The sequence below is a fragment of the Tachypleus tridentatus genome, chromosome 11 (genome assembly GCF_004210375.1).
Source record: "Tachypleus tridentatus isolate NWPU-2018 chromosome 11, ASM421037v1, whole genome shotgun sequence".
NCBI classification, from domain to species: domain Eukaryota; kingdom Metazoa; phylum Arthropoda; class Merostomata; order Xiphosura; family Limulidae; genus Tachypleus; species Tachypleus tridentatus.
Genome location: NC_134835.1, coordinates 11,074,929 through 11,097,339, shown reverse-complemented (window position 1 = coordinate 11,097,339; position 22,411 = coordinate 11,074,929). Strand labels below are relative to the sequence as shown.

The window sequence follows — 22,411 nt, the reverse complement described above, 5'->3', positions numbered from 1 at the left end:
GTTGATAGCATATGGAACTATCGCATTCTTTGGTGGCACTTTTTAAGAAACATTTCCCTCTGTCGCTCCTCAAATTTCAGAGATCGTGTGACCTCCGGAAATAAATAAGCGCAAGAAGTTTTATTATAGCTGCTGACCACTGATTTACTGGTAGGAAAAATTTTGTTGCTGTTCATAAATCGTGTCACTTTATTTCACACGGTATTTGACCTCTTGTAAACTTAAATAAATCATTTGAAGTTAAATAAGTAGCGTTTATATATTTATTGGTACCTGATAAATGTACTATATATATATGTACAGTTTTTATTTAAATCTGTTAAAAATATTACGTTAGAAAAATCATCCAATTTGGAAGACTATCTCTGAAAATTTTCTTCTTTTAATGGTTGGATATCTGTGCAGTTGGTGATTCAGTTTTGGGAAGAAAAGGGATTCTACTAGAATTCTAATCGTTTTAACCTTTACCCCTGTTTAAAAAATTCTACGGGCAATGAAACTGGTATCATATTTATGAAACATTTTCTATTAAAAATACTTAACTGATAAAGTTCTCATGGACTGAGAACCAATAAGCTAAAACTAGGATTATTGCTGTGAAGTATAAGACAAAGTTTGTAAAACTAGCTCAGTATAACTAAATCACCTAACACAGATTTAACTTTGAAATCATATAGTGATACTATGCCCAGTAGTGTTCAAGCAAACAGTTCTTTATGCCTTTATTGACAAAATTTAATCATTGCTTTTACTGCTGTTTATTTGTTGATTCTTCGAACAAAGCTACTCAAGGGCTATCACTAATTCTTAAATAACAGAATAAATGAAAAACATCACCGATCGCCAACCTTTGGAATACTGTTACAAGTTAATATACCTTTACACTATAAAGCTTCCACGGATGAAAGGTCGAGTACGTTCTGTAACAATATTTGGTTCTGTAACCCACAGGTAGAGAGTCTAGCGTCCTACCCAATACCAGTCTTTTGATTCATTTACAATAAGTTACCAAGTATCGTAAATTCATTTTGTATGGAATTTACCTTTATAGATAATAAACCCAGTTGTTAATAAATGAATAAAGAGAAGTTCAAAATATTTCATAAAGGACGCCAGGTGGCTAAGACACTTGACTCGTAATCGGAGGGTCACGGGTTCGAATTCCCATTACACTAAAGATGCTCGCCCTTTCAGCCGTGGGTGCTTTATAATGTGATGGTCAATTGTACTATTTGTTGGTAAAAGAGTAGTCCAAGAGTTTGCGATGGGTGGTGATGACCAGCTGCCTTTCCTCACTGCTAAATTAGGGACGACTAGCGCAATTAACCCTCGTGCAGCTTTGCGCGAAATTAAAAGCAAACAAACAAACTTATTCACATTTATTTACAACAATACACGTGTCAATTTCGTCTGTTCAATTACTCACTTCATCGAGGATATATCTGTGGACTTAAACGCCAGAATCCGGGTATCGATACCTGAAGCGGGCAGAGCACAGATATTCCATTATGGAGCTTTATGATTAATTACAAAAACAAACATACATCTGGGATTTATCATCACTACTCATTATTTAGGGATTGTTTGTTGTGCAACGAGGCTATAAAGAACATGTACAATGTAAAGTGAGAAATCAAACTCGAAACTGAGGCTGATGACGAGGATATGTCTGATTATTTCTTGTGTCTCGTTTGTTGCCAAATACGTCATGTAATCTGCGCGAATAAGACAGTTTTGTTTTTTTTACGTATTCTGTGCAAAAATACGAAGGCTTTCCATGGTTAATCCCTTATAACGAAACTCTTTGAAAACATTTTCGAGAGACCGTTCTGTTGTAAGATCTGGTTATTACAAAACATCCCACGTTGGTGGGTAACCAAACGTTATCTTGTCTCACATATTCGAAGCAAAGGAGCAAAGTTTTAAAAAACGGTTTTTAGAACACTTCTCCACTCAACTCAAAACAAACAAACAAAAGGACGTTGTTATTTGGTAATACTTTCTTTCTCTGTATCATCTTTTTAGGATTTAAGATAAGGTCGGACTGCTAGTGTGGATACTGTTGTCATGGATCTAAAGAAACTTCGGTTTCTTTTGCTATTGATATTTTTTTTTTCGTATCAATAAAAAACAGTGTCTAGATTTTTGTCGACAAATCTGTATTTACACGAGTTTTCGCTCCTTGCTGCGTACACTTAGCACCTTCGGTGTGTTGCTTTTTTCAATAAATCCTAGCAGTATAGAAGTTTCACAAGATAAAGTATCTGGAGCCCAGGGATTATTGCCTATATATAGCACGTACTGGATGGACACCTACGGGAACAAACTATTGCATACACCTTGCATATGAAAAATATTTAGAAACTATCTATCTTGTTAATATAGCAACGTGAAAAAGACAGCAAAAAAACGCCGAATGAATTTGGCTAATTTTCTCTTTCTGTTTTGCTTTCTGTTTAACCTGAATATACAGGAAGCCAAACTGTCCTTTACACAGTATAAGTAACAGTATATATCGTGTGTGTTCTCTGTTTGTTATCAATGTGTTTGTGTCAGTCTATGTCTGTTTCTTCCAGTTATCTACCTATGTCTATCCGTATATTTGTCTACTTGAATTTTCTCAACTTGTTTGTCCTATCATCAGAGCTGTATAACTTAGTGACAGAACATTTATACACGCAAGCGCTATGAAATGAGAAACTAAAAGTTTTAGAAAACAGTAATCAGTAAATGTCATATATAGGTGGTTTTTTTTGTTCATGACGTTTTCAGAACTTGTTATCTGTTTTTCGAGCCCAATAAATAAACAGCAAGCTTAATACAGATATTTGTAATTGAAATGTTAACGAATAATATAATTTTCAAACCGACTTTGCGGGCTTAAACAGAATTGATGTAGATTTATAAGTTTTGAGTTCGTTTGTAGTGAGATCTCCACACATTTTACTGTAGAGGTGTGTTGATTGTGTTAAAGAAGTATCGAAAATCCTTGTGTGCTGAGATTCCTAAGTAATCCCAAGCTCCGACTAGTTTTAGTTTCCGACAATTCACACCATCGACCATATACTAACAGCATAAGTGCTGATTTTTAAGCCTGTTCTCCAAGTAACAGCTGCCTATTTTAATGCATATCCTCAGTGCTTTGGTAATGCAAAAAACAAAACAAGATAGAAAGGTGCCATTAATCAGTCTTGTAAAATATAAATCATAACGAAACGCTGCATTTTCACATGTAAATGATTCAAATTACAAACACACTGTGGGAACATTGAACAGTTCATGTTATACGATCACAACAGCTAACCAGTGTTTCAATTGTGGTCTTAAAAGATGTGAAACTCTTTTTTTTTTTTTATTTCTGCGATCTACTTTGAGATTCAAATAAGAAGACGGGAAATGTTAATGGCCTGAATCCTGATGAGGCGGAACGACTTTGCGGACCGTTCTGCCCCAATTTGACCCTTGTCGTCAGTGGAACAATAAAGATGCTCAAAGTTAGCATCTGTGATATATAAACTATTGTGTTTTTATTGAAAGTTGTTTGATGCAAATATTTTCTTCTGTTATTTGAGAGAAACGCCATGAGAATTGCTTGAAAGTGTTTTTGTAAAGAAACATTACACACTGTACATGATTAATTAAGGTGTATTTCGCTCAAATAATCGAAATATACAACAACACTAACTGTTACTTGAAAAGATATGTTTAAAACATGAGCTATTAAGCCATTAATCGAAAAGTTAGACTTAGAAAATAAACGTAGCTGTTTTAGACAACAAAGTTGAATATAGGTATGTACTTCAGGTAAAATATTTACAGATGTAATAAATAAGGTGTTGAGGTTTACTGCTGCTCGTAATTTTTAGATCAAATATTACAGTTGTAATTCTGTGTTATGAATGTTCTATCATATGGCACTGCGTGTTCTATGTGCTCTCACATATTTTTTATTGATGCTTGAAACTTCCAGATGTAACTTTGTATATATTAATTCACGAACAATATTTCTTCAAATTAATTAAAAAGCTTTCAATGAATTAATTAAAACTACATTAAGAGTTGAGGCTGTTCTGCTGTGCCAGTGAAATACAATAAAGAAATCACCAACTCTATAAAGCCTTCCGATGTTTCGGAAGCAAATCTGAGGGCTTATATGTTAAAAAGTATAGAGCAGTATAGACAGCCTATTGAATAGCTTGGAGCTTAGTAAAATAGAAATGAACGGCCCAAAATATTTTTATAATCACAATAAATACCATCTGAATACTTTGATACATAACGATGTCTTATTTGTGGTATTATCCACCTCTTTTGTTCCAATCAAAACTCGGCGATATCCCCTTTATTGATAGTATATTGTGTAGAAGTATGTTATGAACATTATTTAGTTTTTAAAGTGACTCACTTCCTACATAGTGCGGGAAAAATTATCTACCTTTGATTGATTTTTTTAAATAATTTTTTTGGCTAAAAGCACAACGGAAACATATCGTGGTCTAAAATGAACACGCTAGAACCAGAATTCTTAAACGAAAACATAATTTATTCACGATGGTAACTCTTAGAAATAAATTCAGCACAGTTAAGAACCCAGTATTTGGCCAGGACTTCACACCAATGTTCGTAACTTATCACAAATAATAATAAAAATTGAATAAGGAACAAATAGCCTAAAAGAAATAGCTTAGTTTCAAAAAATACATCAATTATTTAAACAGTGCCTTTCGAAATCTATCAACAAACGACAATAACTATCTGCTGTCTTTCTCGCCTTCTTAGTAGAGATTGAAGCAGGGTAATTATTTACTGAGCAGATCACGAAAATACAATCTTATGTGATCATAAATTTTCGTACTCTTCTGCTACATCAGTAGTATCTTATATCGCCACTATGGGATCAGCTTCATCACATACACATATTTACTCCAAATACAAATAATTATGTAGACGTTAGCGTTTTAATACAACTAAAAATTTATAGATAAACTAAACACTTGGTTTGTGCTAGAGTATAAATAAATAAGTTTATGAGATTACGAATTTATGGAATGCATTGGAGGTATCAAATGACACGTGATCAGATCACATTATTTTCTTAAATTCTAGGATTAGAACAAACTATCTTTTATAAGGTAGCGAAAGATCATCTAGTTTACCAGTACAATAGTCTAGTTTGGTTATACACTGATCATTCTGTAAACCAAGTAATCCCTGGTTATACACTGATCATTCTGTAAACCAAGTAATCCCTGGTTATACACTGATCATTCTGTAAACCAAGTAATCCCTGGTTATACACTGATCATTCTGTAAACCAAGTAATCCCTGGTTATACACTGATCATTCTGTAAACCAAGTAATCCCTGGTTATACACTGATCATTCTGTAAACCAAGTAATCCCTGGTTATACACTGATCATTCTGTAAACCAAGTAATCCCTGGTTATACACTGATCATTCTGTAAACCAAGTAATCCCTGGTTATACACTGATCATTCTGTAAACCAAGTAATCCCTGGTTATACACTAATCATTCTGTAAACCAAGTAATCCCTGGTTATACACTGATCATTCTGTAAACCAAGTAATCCCTAATGTTGGCACAGTTAATTCAAATCGGATTACGAGATGCTAGATATGTTAGAGTTAGACGTCATACAACCTTTTATAAGGAATAAAAATACATTTAACGAAAAAGCTATTTGGCCGGCATGGACAAGCGTGTTAAGGCGTTCGACTTGTAATTTGAATTAGGGACGGCTAGCACAAATAGCCCTCGAGTAGCTTTGTGAGAAATTAAAAGAAAAAAGAAACTATTTTGAAAATATTTTGTTCACGACTCTTACAATACAAATACGTATTTTCGGTTAAAGTTTCATATCTGTATTCGCACAGTTGTAAAATGGACTAATATCAGACATTATGTAGGTACTTCTGTCTCACGTACACGTGGCCCAAAAATTAAGGTATCTTAACATTAATGTAATCAGTCACATAACATGTCATTACCATGGACACGAGTACTTGTATAATTAAATAATTAACCTTTCGATCCTCAGACCAAAAGAACTTCACAAGTTTATAACTGAGCACTTGTTTATTGAAGCACTCAAGCTCCTTGGTTATAATCAACAGAAAGAGTCTTAAAAACAAGACAGTTATGACTTACATGAGGTCGTTCATTTAAAATAATCGTTTTCTACTTTAAAATAATGGAATATGAAGCTCAAATACCTTTGACCACACAAAATGTGTGCAACTATTGCATTCAAAGAGCAATTTGTATTATTGATCTGCACTGATATTCAACGCCACCTGCTGTGATCCTAGACAACTATGAAACTAACATATCAAACTTGAAAACGTAAGAGTAAGTGTCTTCAAATTCTTTGTGTAATTACGAAAAGCAATACTCGAGTATGAAATAACTTGATGTACATATTTTCATTTAGAGGACTTCTTGTCTTGGAGAACTGGAAATTTGTGTATCACTTAATTTGTAACCTTGTATCTTAGTTTGCAATCTGGTGTCTCACGTAATTTGTAATCATGAGTCTTACTTAGTTTTGTTTTAATTTATATTTGTTTATTGTTGAGTACAAAGGTGAAAAGTAGGCTGTCTGTGCAGATATTGAAACCTGGTTTCTCGAGTGATAGGTCCACAAAGTTATCGCTATGTGACATTAATATATCAATGAGCCAAAACTGCATTAAGGGAAAGGGCCATTTGACCGTAATGTTTACCACGTAATTATTTATTTCTCCTAATTGTTTATATTATAAAAGTTTAGTTGTAGTTTTATATTTTTTTCACGTTGCAGTTACGTTTGTAGTTGTATCAACTATATGGATTATGACGCTTCAAAGGCTGGTTTTATTTCCTATAATAAGTTTTTTTCCTATAATCAGGAGAGTTTAGATGGTACGAATATTTGAAGCTAAGACTAATGAGGATGGGAATCAATAACTTTAACCTTACAAATACTGATCGAATACATTGATTATCAACATATATAAGGAACATAAAAATAACTTAACTGAGCAACTAAGGATCGGATTCTTACAATGTCTGTCGTACTCGTTCTGACCACCGTGCATCTGGTCAATAATCCTGCACAGTAGTTTCCATTTCAAAAGGCTCTATCAAGAGTCCGATCGCGGAGAAGTTTATAGACTTTGCATTTGAGACTTGATCATCGTGTTTTTGTTTGTTTGTTTGTTTTTTGAATTTCGCACAAAACTACACGAGGGTATTCTGTGCTAACCGTCCCTAATTTAGCAGTGTAAGACTAGAGGGAAGGCAGCTAGTCATCACCACCCACCGTCAACTCTTGGGCTACTCTTTTACTAACGAATAGTGGGATTGACCGTCACATTATAACGCCCCCACGGCTGAAAGGGCGATCATGTTTGGTGCGACGGGGATGCGAACTCGCGACCCTCAGATTACGAGTCGCACGCCTCAACACGCTTGGCCATGCCGGGCCTTCGTGTTTTTGTATGGAATAGCATTAAAAACTGCTGCTTTGGTTTATGAAACTGTTAAATTGGAGATATGTCTAGAAGCTTTATCTTCGTGATAATGAGAAACCCACTTGAAGTAAAAACGCACTCTCAAGACAGCTGGTATGGGTATTAAAACAATTAAAATATAGTACAGAACAACGTTTCGACCTTCCAAGGTCATCATCAGGTTTACCTGAGACGTTATTCTGTATTTTATTTTAATTAAAGTGTTAATACCCATACCAGTAGTCCTAAGAATAGAGAACCTTTACCTTGTAGAATCCCGACCATGCTGGATTTGTCTCCTGATTGAGATGTGTCATGATAATGTTCTATACTGTTGCTTAGGGCACGTGGATGGCTTCTGTGGATGATGTGCACGTGGATGATTTGCATTTGTGTTTGTGGATTTTCACCTGTCAAAAAACAAACAAACTTGCTTACAATGGCAGAAGTTATGACTATTTGTAGGTCTATTTCGGAATGGTCCTGTTATCCCTTTTCCGTCTTAGAAGCTATAAGTTCTCCGTTTGAATATATATTTAGGATCCAGTTTTACGTTGAAAAAGGATGTTGTATATCCTTCCCTAAAAAACTTATTTTCGGAGGTATCACACTATTTACTTAACGTCAAAATAATGTTAAGATAGTTTTGATACATTTCGTTACTCTTAATATTATATTGGCTGTGGTTATCACGTGATTTGCAAGTTTTGTAGGATCACTTTTAGATTGGCTGTGGTTGTCACATGATTTGTAAGTTCTGTAAGATCATTTTTATATTGACTGTGGTTGTCACATGATTTGTAAGTTCTGTAAGATCACTTTTATATTGACTGTGGTTGTCACATGATTTGTAACTAAACTAAACTAAACTAACGTGGCAGGGGGTTCAGTTTAGAGAGAGAGAAATTCGAAGAGTTCTCTCTCCAACTGGGGTGTTCAGGAACTTTGTAGTTCCTCTTCGTCCCCTTTCGTGGATTGTTATTTGGATTAAGGGTGGGTTTTTTTTTTATTATTATTTTAATAAATCAATTATCGTTATTATTCTTGACTTTTTGGGTGGGGAATGTCTCATTAAATGGTCTTTTGGGTGGAGGAAAAGGTAGCAGTGGAAAGAGGAAAGGTCGGGACCTGTCTCGAAAAGAAAAAGTTGGGTAGATGTGAACATGAATGTAATTAATTCAAGTTCAGATCAAATCCAACGGCCCGATTCTGGGTCTGGCAAAAAGGTTGCCTGGGCTGGGATCTAGAAATCCAATGCCTGAAGATTTTGATGTGGGGGGAAACGGGAGTACCCCGAGAAAACCCACTTTCACACGACAGGCGTCGAAAGTTTTGCCTGTCGTCATGATTTGTAAGTTCTGTAAGATCACTTTTATATTGGCTGTGGTTGTTACATGATTTACAAGTTATGTAAGATCACTTTTAGATTGGCTGTAGTTGTCACGTGATTTGCAAGTTCTGTAGGATCACTTTTTCTTTGCTAACTAGAATTAATGAACTGCAACAACTTGTGTGAGGGACTGAGGGGTCAAAAGTTACTAAATAATGAACATCCCTCCCCAAAGATAAGAAAATTATAACGTTTTGATTAGTATACACTATTCATAAGAGGATCATATGTCACTCGTGTGTAGTGCAACCTCACACAGTGAGCTAATTATTAACCACAATAAGTCCAAGAATTATGGCTTCTTTATGTAGAGATTGTCCATCAGAATTTCTTCATCATGGTGGCAGGCGAGGAGGTTGTTTAATATTACTTCAGCATATCTTCGAGTCCAATGTTACGTTACTACGTTTTCGAGACTTGAATCCGCCAGTGAGAATCACAAGAACTGTTTTTTGTCACCGAAAGAACGACATTCAACGAAGTTACACCGAGCATCTTGCTCGTCTCTGTCACTTCATAAATCAATTCATCGATCATTGATGGAGACATTGGGATTTACTCGGCTGTGAAGAGTGCAGGTGGTCAGTGATGTTGGTGCTTACGGTGATAATCTTAATAGAAGTTATGCGATATATACTGTATACTCGTGGCCATTAAGCGTAATTCGTGAAGTCTGTTATTTTTTTTTATCATTTGGTCTCGCTTAATAACTCCGATCGTTGCTTCTGCATCCGAACTGAATCCAATGTATTCGAAAATCTTAGGTATCGAAGGTGGGCAGGTATAGGTCATTACATGCACTTAACAGATTTACTGTTTCAATACCTATCCACAGTTTTCGCACTATAAACCTGGAGATATAGGAAATAATTTCCTCTTCCTTCTTTGTTTGTTTAGATTCAAACACCTGAACATTAATATGGAAGTTTCTACATCTCATAAAGTGTTTTTAGTTTCTGTTCAATGTGATAGCAATATTTCTTGTCTAAATAACTGACTCAACTACAAGAGAGGTGATCCTTACCCCGTGGCACAGCGGTATGTCTTCGAAGTTACAAGGTAAGAAACCGGGTTTTCATGCCCATTAAGACAGAACACAGATAGCCCATTGTGTAAAATTTGTGCTTAATTAAAAAACAACAACAACGAAAGCAAAATAAATCAATAGAGTTTAACATATGGTGTACCTAGATGAAACATAAACCAAACAGTAACGTATAGAATATTATCAAGCTACGAGCGTTTTGTTTTACATATGGTGTACCTAGATGAAACATAAACCAAATAGTAACGTTTTTTTTATATTTCTTCATTTTATAGGCTCTTCTGTAATTATTAAAAACGTGTTGGATATTTAGGTGTAGCTGTTTTTTTTATGTTACATACGTTTTGTATTTCCCCGTATACAATTTGTCAAGCTGTTATTAAATGCACGCAATTTCAAGCCTAGCGATGCCCTTTTCTACAGTCTAACAAAATTAAATTATACCAGACTCGAGAGATAAGAACCAGAACATATTGCTTTATTTAAATATTAGGGTTACATTTATATGTTAAAACAGTGAAACCGTATATGTTGCTAAAAAGTGGAATATTTTAACATAAAGCAGTGAAATGATTAGAATTATTCGCTGTACATCACAAAGAAAGTTTTGAGGCAAACAGGTTTGTGAAACAGACACTAACTGAAACTTATATATTTTTTCGAGCATTTCAATATACAATTATTACAGACACATCTATGAAATAAAACAAAGGAATTCTGCTTCAACAGAACTCGATAAAATTAAAATTTGAAAAAATATAACACGTTATGTGCACACGTTATATAATACATATAATATGAAATAACCTATATAATGAATTAGTATATATATATATATATTATTTAAAGGTAGCTGTTATATAAAACTCTTTTCAGATATATTACCAAATTTTGATTAATACACGTTAAATACTAAACTATCAGTTAATATTAGTACGAAAAACATGATAAAAACGAACATTTGTTTCACTAGTAAGTGATTATATTTAATGATATCACATACACCTATTGAATTATTTTCAATACTAAATGTTGTCTAATGTTGAGCTTATAAATATCATGGTTGTGTAGTCATTTATTTTGCAATAGAAAGGCCCGGCATGGCCAAGCATGTTAAGGCGTTCGACTCTTAATCCGAGGGTCGCGGGTTCCCACCGCACATGCTCGCCCTTTACAGCCGTGGGAGCGTTATAATGAGATGGTTAATCCCACTATTCGTTGGTAAAAGAGTAGCCCAAGAGTTGGCGGTGGGTGGTGATGACTAGCTGCCTTACACTGCTAAATTAGGGACAGCTAGCGCAGATAGCCCTCGTGTAGCTTTGCGCAAAATTCAAAACAAACAAATTGCAATAAAGAAAAAGAAAGCATTTAAATGAATGCTGTAATAAAGATATCATGTTTATTGCTTTATTTGTTCTATGATAAAATTGTGCATTAATGAAATCTAAAGATGTTGATTTTGTTAGTCTGCGAAATGCTAAAACTAGTTGTACATACTTTTATGAATATGTAAGACATATGAAACTTGCATATCTAAGAAATTGAAATGAATCAAATTATCAATTAGAATTCATCGGACCTTAAGCACGTTTTTTTTTTTTTTTTGAAACTGTCAATCATATCCTTGTATGATTGTTTAAACTCTTAAACTTAGACGTAAAAAAATAATACATGTTACCGTAGTATTGTTTAGAAAAAACTACAATGAACCATTATGACATGCGACTGGAAGATTGTTGGTACTTATGTAAGAAGTATATAATATTTGTTGTGAAATGGTGTGTCTGAACTTATGATCTAGCTTCAGATTGGTCTTCTTTGTTTTTGAATTTCGCACAAAGCTACTCGAGGGCTATCTGTGCTAGCCGTCCCTAATTTAGCAGTGTAAGACTAGAGGGAAGGCAGCTAGTCATCACCACCCACCGCCAACTCTTGGGCTACTCTTTTACCAACGAATAGTGGGATTGACCGTCGCATTATAATGCCCCCACGGCTGGGAGGGCGAGCATGTTTGGCGCGACGGGGATGCAAACCCGCGACCCTCAGATTACGAGTCGCACGCCTTAACACGCTTGGCCATGCCGGGCCCTAGCTTATGAACTATCCGGAAACGACCAGCTCTGTTACCATTGGTTGTATAATTGCATCATAGTTCTGATAAATTTCATATGTTGATGTAGATTTTATGTGTATTTTTAATATAAAAAATATTAATGTAGAACTAAATCGATTGTAGTTAAACTATCTTTCGTTTTCAAAACTATTCTAAACTATATTATCTGACTGACATAGTTCGAGCTTTCGACCAATGGCGGACATTCTTTAATTTTACTGACACAAGTACATAAAACATTTTTTTGTTGTTGTTATAAGTGTGGTTGAACTATAAGGTTCTTACACCATCGTTTAATAACTATATACAATATAACGTTCCGAACTGAAATAAACAAATAGTAATATGGAAATAATGTACAAAAGTTGTGTGAAAACTACTCCAGTATTTTATAAATTAAGATGGTTACGTTTTCTGTTTTGTTTTAATTTCGCGCAGAGCTACTCGAGGGCTATCTGCGCTACCAGTTCCTAATTTAGCAGTGTAAGACTAGAGGGAACGAAGCTAGTCATCACCACCCACCGCCAACTCTAGGGCTACGCTTTTACCAAGAAATAGTGGGATAGACAGTCACATTATAACGCCCCCACGGCTGAAAGGGCGAGCATGTTTCGTTTGACGGGATTCGAACGCGCGACCCTCAGATTACAAGTCGAGCGCCACCTGGCTATGCCGGGTCCGGACGTTTACGTCAATAGCAGTTTACTTCATAGTTTTGTTCATAAATGGTTCAATAAGTGTAATATTATTCTCAGTAATAATTTGTTATTTTATCTTATGGATACATATATTTTTTAGAAACATGAAGAATCAGTTCTAAGAGCCTAATTCAACAGAAAGTATACACTAATTGAAAGTTATCTGCTCTGTGAAATGTTAATAAATAAAACATCGTGAATACACATTTAGACAAGTTAAAAAACAGCAGAATATGTTTACTGACTTTTAAATTTAACGATAAACAAAAGTTCTTCTCGTTAAGGTTAAAGTATGGTGAAAATTATATTTATAATGTATTAATTTTAAATTTATGTAGAAAATATTGATTATTTAGGATTTAAATAATTTATTTTCGGTATTAAACGCGAGATTTATATCTTAATAATAAATGTACAGTCATAGATAACTACCTATAATTAACTTATTCACCTTTTGTTGTTATAATTATAAAATATTCTGTCATATTAAACTTTGAACTCCTTCGTCTCTCTCTCTCTCATTGGTATAACGTGAGACTGCTATCCAATACGAATGAAGTGTTCACAACATTTGGAAATGGAAAGAATACCAATATGTAGTAATATTTTAACCAAGTGACTGTAGCTTCTTGAAATGCATACTGAACATTTGCAAGCCATACACTGTTTACGACACACTAGTAATCAACTGTCAGATTCAAACTGTACCCTATACGGCAAATCAGCAATCAATGGGTTAAACTTCATTTATAAACTTGTAAGGCTAAACATGAGATTTAAATAAGCGTTCTTTTCAGGATGTTGTATATTAATTTCATAAAGAAAAGCATTATATAAATAAAACATCAGCACATAAAACAAATATGATTACGTATATAACCAAAAACTATAATTAGCATGTCAGACATATATTGAACCATATAAAAACAGTCAACTATATCGTTCAATATTCATTGAAATTTTATATGTGATAAAATCTTTTCAGAATTTCGTTAAACGCAGGTAATATATAAAGAGAAAATATAAAACTAAGCTGGTTAAAATCTGTATGCTGTGGTATTCACCTACAGAAAACACCATGTGTCCTTTTAAAACATTTGTAAGAGAAAATCAGAAGCTAACATGTGTAAAATGCAATATTTTGTCAAGAACATTAGAAATCATAGTTGTATATGATTATTGTAAAGACAAACTAGTGAAAGAGTGAGTTTGCTGTTAAAATAATGGCTCGACTTGAAACTCTTGGAATATATAATCAAATGTAGACACTGATGACGTAATCATATGTTCAGACACCATATGACGATCTCACCATCCTATTTAACTGTCTGCTTATGGGAACACCTTTGATCTTTGTAATACAATTTATCAAACAATACCATCTGCTTATAAAACCATAGGATACCCATCTACATAGTATCAGCACTCTCCTTTGTAGTATAAACACATTTCTAAATGGAAGCTACACTCCCTATTCTGGGAACGAGCTTTTGACCTGCTACACAAGGTTAAAATGAGTATTTGTTTTTCTATAGTAATGTATGTATAACACGTTTCGCTGACACTTTTTAAATGAAATTCACTTTGAAAAAAATATTAGAAATGAAAATTATAAAACTATTTTTTTATCAGTAACCATCGTTTCGTGATGGAGAAACCAAAATGTGAAGATGTTTGCTAAATTTGGACGTTTCGGAATAACTCATTCCATCATCAGTGACATCTGAAACTTATGTAATGCAATTATTGTTACAGATGTGATATAACGTAATCGTTAGTTTATTTATTTATTAAGAAAACTGAATGTAGATGGTTATATACACTATATGGCCACAAGTATGTGGACACCTGACCATCACACCCATATGTGCTTGTTGAACATCTCATTCTAAAACCATGGGCATTAATATGGAGTTGATCCTCAACTGATATAACAGTCTTCGCTCTTCTGGGAAGGATCTTAAATAGATTTTGGAACATGGCTGCTAGGGATTCGCTCCTATTCATCCACAAGAGCATTAGTGAGGTCGGGCTCTAATGTCGGGCGAGAAAGCCTGGCTCGCAGTCGGCGTTTCAATTCATTCCAAAGGTATTCGATGTAGTTGAGGTCAGGGCTTTGTGTAGGCCAGTCAAGTTCTTCCACACTAACTTTGGAAAACCATGTCTTTATGGATCTCTCTTTATGCATGGAGCCGTTGTCATGCTGGAACAAAAGAAAAGGTATTTCCCAAACTGTTTCCACAAAGCTGGAAGCACACAATTCTCTAGAATGTCATTGTTTGCTGTGGCATTAAGATTTCTCTTAATTGGAGCTAAAGAGCCAAGCCCAAATCATGAAAAACAGCCCCAGACCATTATTCCTCCTCCAAAAAACTTTACATTTGGCAGTATGCATTCAAGCAGGTATCGTTCTCCTGGCATCCGCCAAACCCATATTCACCCGTCAGACTGCCAGATAATGAAACATGATTCATCACTCCAGAGAAAACGTTTCCACTGCTCCAGAGTCCAATGGCAGTGTGTTTTACATCGCTCCAGCCGTTGCTTGGCATTGCGCATGATGATCTTAGGCTTGTGTGTGGCTGTTCGGCCATGGAAATCTATTTCATGAAGCTACCGACAAACATTTCTTGTACTGACGTTGCAGTGCAAGACTAGAGAGAAAGCAGATAGTCATCACCACCCACCGCCAACTCTTGGGCTACTCTTTTACCAACGAATAGTGGGATTGACCGTACATTATAACGCCCCGACGGCTGAAAGGGCGAAAATGTTAGGTGCGACCAGGATTCGAACCCACCACCCTCAGATTAGAAGTCGAACGCCTTAACACGCTTGGCCATGCCTGGTCAAAGGAAATGCACTCGTTACAACTGTAAAGAGACATTAATGTGTCACTTACTTTCTCAACAAACCGGAAGTACTTATTGCAAGCTACCAAACACCTTCTCAAAATTCTGTTTTCAAATAAAACTATTGTTGGAATGTCGATTAGAAACTTTGTTTTACATTATGAAGAGGTTTTAAAAAGTATTTTTTAAGTTAAACCGTTTTGAACGATTCATAGAAAAATTTCCTTTCGCCTATCATTACTACCTGTGTTTTCCAGGTCAGTTAATAATACATCTACTTGAAAGTCAAAGAAACTCAGTGTTTCTGGACTTTATGTTATCAACTGAATAGTTTTAAGACCATTAATTTTTAAGTGATTCGTCATGTTACTGTAAACATATTCTCAGTTGGTATTTTAGGTCTTTGTGTTTGTTTTTCAAGAGCATGTACAAGTGTACATATATTACAAACTATTGCCTAATTTTATGTAGTTCAGAAACTTCATTCTCTCTATTTATATATATTTATATTTTGTAGGATAAACGTAATTTTGTTTTATATTTAAAGACAAAAAATATTGGTGATGCGCGTGAGGTTTTTGCTTAATTCACAAAGCAGGTTGATATATGAATACTTAACCTACCGGAATTTACTGTCAACGTTGCGCGAATAAAGCCTTGAGGCAGATTCCTCTTCATCTTCAGCGTAGTTTTCACGAAATATCTGCAATTCAAAAGAGAATACTTAATCATCAGCGACGTCATACATAACGAACACTCTGAATCTGTGCTATCGCGGTATAAATCAAGAAACCTCTGTATATCGTTTAGGCCTTAAAATCATTCTGTGAAACTTTAGAAAATCGAACAGAAAATAAGTCAAAGACGACTGATTTGACTCAGTCTGTCCTATGACCTACAGACTTTCCTAAACCTATCTGTGATTTTACTGCTTCTAAAGTAAACGACTGTGTTCATTTTGTTTCGAATGCCAGTGTAATTTAGAATGCAAGGTTTATATTTTTGTTTCATTCGACCTCTTTTAAATTTTATCTTAATGTATAACACTAGTAGACTAATTTTGATATCTTTCGGGTTTTTTTTTTTAAATGTTTAGTGAAAAAGGGTTATTTTTAATATTTGATAAATCAAAACAGCCAACTCGTCGTTTGTGACTGATATATTTTAGTCACGATTAGTTGTTTCTTTACTATATTTCAAGCGAACAGCGTGCCAGGATAGTCAGATACATAATTTATACCTTTATATCACTATCATATGTCTTTATCTTTATATCATTGTCATATATCTTTATCTTTATATCACTATCATGTATCTCATCATATTGTCTTTATATCCTTATATCACTATCATATATCTCATCATATTGTCTTTATATCCTTATATCACTATCATATATCTCATCATATTGTCTTTATATCCTTATATCACTATCATATATCTCATCATATTGTCTTTATATCCTTATATCACTATCATATATCTCATCATATTGTCTATATATCCTTATATCACTATCATATATCTCATCATATTGTCTTTATATCCTTATATCACTATCATATATCTCATCATATTGTCTTTATATCCTTATATCACTATCATATATCTCATCATATTGTCTTTATATCCTTATATCACTATCACATGGTGGAATAATAGTAAGATGACGTTAATGCAAATAAACGTTTTTGAAGCTCTACTGATTTTACAACTACATTTTCACGAGTAATAATTTAATATAAATGTAAATAACAAATAATCTTGAAATTTGGATGCAAATTGTTAGAAAGTAAACTTTGAGAAATAATGGTAATTAATTAAAAAACACATGATAATGGTTTAGCAAGTCAACTCATTATAAATTCATGTTGGTTTGACACAAAACATGATTTTGTACATTTTACGCAATACAGCAACAAGTATTGTCACAAGGAATTTTTACATGTTATGCACTTTTATGGTAACAAATTAAAGTATAATTGAATGTTGCGTATTTATTTCAGTCTTGAGCTACTTGGATCGGAGATTTTTAACGCTACCTGACCTATGACCAAGCGCGCTAGTGTTTTAATAAAAACTGGCGCTTGTACAACCAATTATTATTCTGTGCCACACCACAAATGAAAATGGTTCACTTCTTCTGTTCTCCACTAAGAACAATCCAATATTGTCGTAAATTTATGTCTTAATGTTGATTGTCCTTTGTGGTTTAACATTCACTTGTCAACATTACTGGCTTGATTACAATCTTATTTGGCATCTTCTGTGGGCAAACTTACACAAAATATCAGTTAGTTTTACATCCGAAGATTATGTAGGCGAAACGAATAACAGATTGTGACTTCAGCCTTAGTTAACATGAGGGAATTCTCAATAGCCGCGGCTATAATGAGATCTCAAATCGGTTAAGAGATGGAGTTGTGAGATAAGCGTTTGTAATTGAAAAGCAAACTCAAAGCCATTATATAAGTTGAATCTAAATGCTGTGTGAATGTTTTTTTTCTAAAACTCAGAGTATAAGTGGTAAACGGCAGATATGTGATTTTTTATTAAAATAACGCAAAAGTTAACTTTATTAAATTATTATATCTTCAATATTTACTCACTTACTATATATATATATAATTCTGCAATTTTTTCGGCCCGGCATGGCCAAGCGTGTTAAGGCGTGCGACTCGTAATCTGAGGGTCGCGGGTTCGCATCCCCGGTTGCGCCAAACATGCTCGCCCTTTCAGCCGTGGGGGCGTTATAATGTTACGGTCAATCACACAAAGCTACTCGAGGGCTATCTGTGCTAGCCGTCCCTAATTTAGTAGTGTAAGAACAGAGGGAAGGCAGCTAGTCATCACCACCCATCGCCAACTCTTGGGCTACTCTTTTACCAACGAATAGTGAGATTGATCGTAACTCTATAACGCCCCCACGGCTGAAAGGTCGACCATGTTTGGCACGACGGGGATGCGAATCCTAGTTTCTCAGATTATGAGTCGCACGCCTTAACACGCTTGGCCATGCCGGACCTCGTACCGATATACACTTGATGACTTATAACAGCATTATATCACCCGAATCAAACGTATAGTTCATGGGATCAAAGCAACGTTACATTACATCAATCAAACGTATAGTTTATAGACTCAAAGCAACGTTACATTACGTTAACCAAAATTATAGTTTATGGACTCAAAGCAACGTTACATTAAATCAATCGAAAGTATAGTTTATGAACTCAAAGAAACATTCTCTTGTATGGCCAAATAGTGATATTTTACAGTCACTCTCATAACACATTCACTGCCTCAAAGTGATTTTGTTTTGTGGGTAATTAATAGGCCATACTCAACTGGATATTGATAAGGACTCACTCTATCTGGATTACTGCAGCGTTCATTATATACAGACTACACTATTAACTAGTGTATAAAACATTTGCTAGTTAGCTGGAATCTCTCTTGAAAAAAATTTAAAATAAATATGGTTGATATTGCGTGCTTGGTATGGTTCACACGAAATATACCCTTCTTTTCTTTTATTTCTTAAACCTCGTGAATTTCAGTGCCTCCTGTCAAACTTCATAACGCAAGATATAGATGGTTAAACCAGTGATAAAGTGAGTAGCAGTGTACCATAATTCATACTAGTCGCAAGTTTATAGAAGTTTCTGAAGATATTAGATATAGAACACAAATGAGCCGACGTATTTACATACTTTAACTCGTTGTCTTTCCAGATGTTCTTCGCTTAGAAACAAGGTAAACAAAATACGTTTTATATTCGAAGCTGTGAGCAGAACTATTTGCATAAACAGATGACAAACATATTTTTCGTACTTCTAAATTATACTTTACTGAACGAGTCTGTATATGATTCGGAAAAATATTTCAATTTATTCAGTTTCATCAAAATTTGACGCCCTTGTACGAACATGAATTTGTATTATAAGGCTTTAATATTATAAACTTCAGTTTTAATGTTTTTGTTTTGAAATAAGATAATTCCCTCTGAAAGTAACTGAAAACTGAAAGTATACCGTTAGAAATTGAACACCTGGGTCTTTAGGAATGTGTGCCTAAATATTTAATAAAATACGATATGATTCAACACTTGTGTTTAGTTCGCCCGTTTTACTCCCAGGTATCTCTGTTCACACACACACACACACACATATATATATATATAGTTAATTATAAACATTTCGTCAAAATACTTGTAAAATATAGACTTTCAGTTGTAAATACAGAAATGACAAAAACACATTTTATGATTCATTTCTATAATCTACCACCTGGTGTACTATAACATAGATGTACTACACTGGTTACTAGCTCGTGTACTATAACATAGATGTACTACACTGGTTACTAGCTCGTGTACTATAACATAGATGTACTACACTGGTTACCAGCTGGTGTACTATAACATAGATGTACTACACTGGTTACTAGCTGGTGTACTATAACATAGATGTACTACACTGGTTACTACACTGGTTACTAACTGGTGTACTATTACATAGATGTATTATACTGGTGACCAGCTGCTGTACTATAACATTGATGTACTATACTGGTTACTAGCTGGTGTACTACAACATTGATATACTATACTGGTTACTAGCTGGTGTACTATAACATAGATGTACTATACTGGTGACTAGCTGGTGTACTACAACATTGATGTACTATACGGCTACTAGCTGCTGTACTATAACATTGATGTACTATACTGGTTACTAGCTGGTGTACTACAACATTGATATACTATACTGGTTACTAGCTGGTGTACTATAACATAGATGTACTATACTGGCGACTAGCTGGTGTACTACAACATTGATGTACTATACTGGTTACAAGCTGGTGCACTATAACATTGATGTACTAAACTGGTTACCAGCTGGTGCACTATAACATTGATGTACTACACTGATTACTAGCTGGTGCACTACAACATTGATGTACTATACTGGTGACTAGCTGGTGTACTACAACATTGATGTACTATACGGCTACTAGCTGCTGTACTATAACATTGATGTACTATACTGGTTACTAGCTGGTGTACTACAACATTGATATACTATACTGGTTACTAGCTGGTGTACTATAACATAGATGTACTATACTGGCGACTAGCTGGTGTACTACAACATTGATGTACTATACTGGTTACAAGCTGGTGCACTATAACATTGATGTACTAAACTGGTTACCAGCTGGTGCACTATAACATTGATGTACTACACTGATTACTAGCTGGTGCACTACAACATTGATGTACTACACTGGTTACTAGCTGGTGCACTATAACATTGATGTACTATACTGGTTACTAGCTGGTGTACTACAACATTGATTTACTCTACTGGTTACTAGCTGGTGTACTATAACATAGATGTACTATACTGGTGACTAGCTGGTGTACTACAACATTGATGTACTATACGACTACTAGCTGCTGTACTATAACATTGATGTACTATACTGGTTACAAGCTGGTGCACTATAACATTGATGTACTAAACTGGTTACCAGCTGGTGCACTATAACATTGATGTACTACACTGATTACTAGCTGGTGCACTACAACATTGATGTATTATACTGGTTACTAGCTGGTGTACTACAACATTGATGTACTAAACTGGTTAGTAGCTGGTGTACTACAACATTGATATACTAAACTGGTTAGTAGCTGGTGTACTACAACATTGATATACTAAACTGGTTACTAGCTGGTGCACTACAACATTGATGTACTACACTGATTACTAGCTGGTGTACTACAACATTGATATACTAAACTGTTTACTAGCTGGTGTACTACAACATTGATATACTATACTGGTTACTAGCTGGTGCATTACAACATTGATGTATTATACTGGTTACTAGCTGGTGTACTACAACATTGATATACTATACTGGTTACGAGCTAGTGCACTACAACATTGATGTATTATACTGGTTAGTAGCTGGTGTACTATAACATAGATGTACTACACTGGTTACTAGCTGGTGTACTACAACATTGATGTACTATACTGGTTACTTGCTGGTGTACAACAGCAATGAAGTACTATACTGGTTAATACTGAAAATAAACCTGTTAAAGACGTTACGAAGGTAAACTTCACAAGATTTTGGTTTTGTTACATGTAGAAACTTTGGCGTAACTATTCAGTTTGAAGTATCTAAATAGTTAAAGCAAATGGGTTCTAGTTATGTGTCTTTATGGTTCGGCACGGCCAGGTGGTTAAGGCACTCGACTCGTAATCCGAGGGTTGCTGGTTCGAATACCCGCCATACCAAACATGCTCGCCCTTTCAGCCTTGGGAACGTTATAACATGACGGTCAATTCCAGTATTCGTTTGTAAAAGAATAACCCACGAATTGGCGGTGGGTGGTGATGACTAGCTGCCTTCACTCTAGTCTTACACTGCTAAATTAGAGACGGCTAGCGCAGATAGCCCTCGTGTAGCTTTTTTGTTTCAGTTTTCTCGGATGATCTGTGTGACACCTTATCACTGGAAGACAGAACAGGCACTCATATTATTGGAGGGAAAAACGAAGTGGTGAACTTATAATAATTATATCTCACAGTTTTAACAGCCAGAAATTCTTGAAGCGGTAATAATAGATATTAATATGTAGTTACTGCCTTTACCATCCTCACATTTTATTACACATAAATTATTGAAAACAAATTTTATACGTTAGGTAAATAATATAACACAGTACGCAGTGTGTACTGGGTAACCATTATAACCATAATGGTTATTATTGAAGCATAATAT

General features: G+C 34.8%; 1 protein-coding gene across 5 annotated transcripts in view; it reads left to right on the top strand.

The window, feature by feature from the left end:
* The window catches only part of LOC143231669 (hemicentin-1-like), a 180,556-nt gene that overhangs the window by 91,079 nt on the left and 67,066 nt on the right, over positions 1 to 22,411 (top strand). The gene's annotated exons all lie outside the window — the stretch shown is intronic.